This window comes from Hippopotamus amphibius, chromosome 3 (assembly GCF_030028045.1).
Source record: "Hippopotamus amphibius kiboko isolate mHipAmp2 chromosome 3, mHipAmp2.hap2, whole genome shotgun sequence".
NCBI classification, from domain to species: domain Eukaryota; kingdom Metazoa; phylum Chordata; class Mammalia; order Artiodactyla; family Hippopotamidae; genus Hippopotamus; species Hippopotamus amphibius.
In genome coordinates this window covers 154,526,893-154,530,950 of record NC_080188.1, presented here as the reverse complement: position 1 = coordinate 154,530,950, position 4,058 = coordinate 154,526,893, and positions in this window count along the sequence as shown.

The window sequence follows — 4,058 nt, the reverse complement described above, 5'->3', positions numbered from 1 at the left end:
CCAGCCTGGCTGCCTCCGTGTTCATCTTCAAGCATCCTCCCTTCAGGACCTTTGCTGCAATACTCTGTCTTTGGGGGTCCACATAGCTCCCCCCCCTTACAAGTCACTGCTCCCCAATCTTATCAACGAAGCCCCCGACCACACTGTATGTCAGCCCCCCACCCTGTGCCATCACATCTCCCCTGACCTGGCTTGATTCTGCGTCATCACACGTGACCCCCTGCTGTGTCATGAGTTTATCTGGGTGATGCTTTCTCCCTCACTAGAATGTAAGCTCCGTGAGAGCAGGGACGTGCCGATGATCCTGCCCTATCCTCAGTGCCCAGCACCGTGCCTGACACACAGTCGGTGCTTGACAAAAATCTGCTGAGAGAAAGGCCGTCAAGGCCAGCAGGGCTGAGCTCCCGCCGCCAGAAAGCGGGGGTGGAGAGTCGTGCATCTAGGTGTCCTGGCACCCAGCACGGGGCCAGGCTGTGACCAGTCTGTGGGGTGGATGTTTTGCTCTGGAGATGGGCTCCTGGGGTGCTGTGGAGTGTCAAGACTGGAAGCAGGGGTCCAAGCAAAGATGAAGGCGGAAAGATGGCCCGAAAGGAGCGGAGCTGCTTTGAGGTGGAAGGAAAGGAGGTCTGGCCGGCCCAGGCAGCCTAGCAGGGCAAAGAGAGCAGCTGCCTGGGGGGCATTAGCCCGACCATTGGGCCCAGGCCAGAGGGACAGGGTGGCTGAGAGCCCACAGGAGGGGTGGGGTGGGCGAGAGCCAGCCCCAGGTCCCACCACGGTGGGAGGTGATGTGGGGCAGAGCCTAGCATGAGAGCTGCTGTCGCCCTCAAATAGGACCTTTTGTCAGGCAGCTGCAGGGCTGCTGCAAAGCGCAAATGCCCCCGCCGAGTGGGCACGGTAGGGAAAGGCCAGCTGGGGGCCCCAGGCACTCCTGACCCATTCCAGGAGCCTATGGCAAAAGGGAGGCCATCCGGGGAAATGACTGGCTAGGGGATTTGGCCAAGGATGCCAGCATACGGGGCAGGCTGCTGATTGTGAGAACCTCAGGCCTGGCGGGGGTGCCCAGGAAACAGAGGGCTCCAGGACGCGTGCCCTGTGTGGTGGCAGTCTGGCCACTGGAGAGCCTGGTGGGAGCCCTCAAAGCCCTTCTGCCCCAGCAGCTCAAAACCAGTCACTCCATCCCTCCAGCTTCCTTCTCCAGAAACATCATTTTTCCTTGAACAATAACTACATATAAGGCCTGGTATGAGCCTGTCCAGCTGAGCTCACCCAAACTTTCCAGGGCACAAGCTCAGAGTGGCTTGATGCCTCCACAGAGACCTCCTAAGTCCTCCCACCCAAGGGAGCCCCCATGGCAGGGCAGAAGCTGCAAGATCAGCGGCCCCGCCCCCGAGACTCTTAAAGGCGCAGGAGCCTCTGTAAATCGGTGGGGGCCGCTGCCTGTGATACAGCGGTGGTCTCTGGCCTCAAGAGGTGCTCCAGCAAAGCAGTGTCTGCTCTGGGGCCTTCCCTGCTGTGTGTTTCTCTGGCCCCTGGGGCTCTGCCCAGTCTACACCTCCCCTCTTCCCTCCTCCTCCTCCTTGAAGACCAAGGGCTAAGGTGACAGACAGACCTGGGATTCTAATTCGCTCTGTGACCCCAGGCAAGTCATTTAACCCCTGAGAACCTTATTGTCCTGACCTACAACATGGGGAGAAATGAGGTTGTTGTGAGGCTTGCATGAGAGGCACATAGGAGGGAGCTTAACATACCTTAGGTCTTGGCTAGCCTCCTCCCAAATTCAACTTAAAAGCCCCGACTCAGATTCTCACCACCGTGTTTCCTGGCCGCTGCCCTCCCTGTCCTCCAGTGTGGTGCGTGGCTGCCTTTCAGAGGTGAGGCGCTGTATTTAGGCTGGCAGAACAGATGCTGAGCATCAGGCCCTGATCCACGCTTCACTTTCACGGTCTTAGGGGACATCACGCAACCTCTGAACACGGGCTTCCTCCTCTGGGCAGCAGCCACCCCCTCACGTGTGCCAGCAACCTGGAAAGTTCTCATGGCCAGACATGAGGCCACTGGACAGACAGGGCCAGGAGGTTTGGGGCCAGACCTTCTCAGGGTGGTCCTGGGGAGAACAAACCTGGACACTGAATGGGAAAACAGAGCAGGACGCTGAGACCTCTGGGAGATGTGTGTGAAGGAAGCGTGGACAGACCTAAGGGAAGAGGCCGTCTGGGCAGCCGGCAGGGGCGTCGGCTCTGTGCAGTTCCTGCGGGGCCAGAACTGCAGGGAGGTTTGCACCCTAGTTCCGCCGCCCTGGCCTTGGCCATCCCCCACGTCCGTCCTCTCTTGAACCGTCCTCCTTGCCTGCCCAGAAGTCAAAGAGCCACTTGGTTGAGGGAGCACAGGCTCAGATACAACAGCCAGACCCCCAGACCCTTCCCCAGGACCCCTGGCTGGCCCTACCCCTCAGGAACCAACGTGGGCCACCCAGGACCCAGAGCACCGAGTCCCAGGCCTCCTCTGCTCCCACCCAACGGCACCCAGACGTTCAGCCCTGAACGCAGTACAGCAGGGAGGGTGCAGGGCACCATGCCCGTGGCCCGGGGTAGGTTCAGGGAGACACACAAACCAAACTCTGTCTCCACTTTATATACACGCATACAAGCAAGCCCCACCTGCACTCAGGAGGCGGACCTCCCGTCCTCCATCTTTGGCATTAATCTGTCAAAATCAGCTTTTCAGCAGAGACGGCTCACTCCTTTCTGTACATGAATTAAATATATTATCTGTCTTTGTGCTGAGTCACGGGACATTCACAGTACAGTGGGGAGGAGTGGAGGGACGTGTGGGGAAGCCGAGACCCTCCAGGGCTGCTCCTCAGGCTGAGGGGCTTGGGCAGGGGGCCTGGCCACCCACGCGTCAGCCAAGTGCTGAGGAGACTTTGGGAATACAATAGGTGTGCTCCGTAAGAGCGGTGGGGGTGCCTTCCTGGGGGCCACGGCCCGCACACTCCCCGTCCTCTGGGGCGAGGGGCTCAGGATCAAAGTCTATCCCGTCCTGTCCCACCTTCCTGTACCTCAGGCTGTGGTGCTGATCCTCTGGTGACCACCCTCTGGGGAGGACAAGGGCACAGAGAGGCTGGTGCCGGGACAGGGTGGAGCAAGGACAGGGCCACAGGTGTTGGGAAGGAGGGGACGGGGGAGACTGTGCCAGCCCCAGGGAGCGGAGGCTGGCCTGGCACCAGTGCCAGGGTGACCCTGCATATCTGGGTGCCGTCCTCGGGACCCTGGCCCAGGGCTACTTATCAGCGCTCAGGGATGATAAGCAGGAGCTGCTCTCGGGAAAGGGGAGGCAGGTGGGAGCCTGGGTCAGAGCTCCAAGGGCAGTGCGTGCTCCACCACCTGCCGATGTAAGGCAGTGCCACTCAGACTGGGGAGCGGGCGGGCCCGGCTGAGCCGGCGGGCGTGCAGCTGGTGGGACCAGGCCACCGCTGGACTCACCTGGGCGTCCAGCAGCACACGGGGCCTCTGGCGAGGAGTGGGGAATGGGAACGAGTGGGGGGTGATGAGAAGAGGGGCTGGGGCTACGACTCTCTCTGTGGCTCCGGGGACACCTGCCCTTCGGGGGGGGGTGGGCTTTGACACACACGCTGACACCCAGGATGCCAGGGTCCCAGACAAGGTGCCATGTTGCCTCCTGCTCTCAGAAGGGAGAAAGGGGAAAGACGTGTGGGTTCCCAGGGGCCCAAAAGGGACTCGACCAAACTGGTGAGGCAGGCAGGCTCCCTGGGGGGCGGGGGCACGGTCGTGCCCACGTCCAAGGCACAGCACTCAGCCCGGCCTCTGGACTCTTCTGTCCGTGTGGGTTCCATGCTGGTGCCCGAGTACTTTAAGGTGGGAAAGTGTCTGAGGTCAGTCCCTGCCCCTTCACCTCCTCCCAGGGAAGCAGCTCATGCCCAGCCCCAGGGAAGGTGGTGGAGGGGTTGGTGTCTAGGCCAAGGCCACTGGGGAGGCACGTGGGAAGCAGGGAGAGGAAACAGCCATGGCCAGCAGGGCTGCCGAGAGGTCTTCTGGACC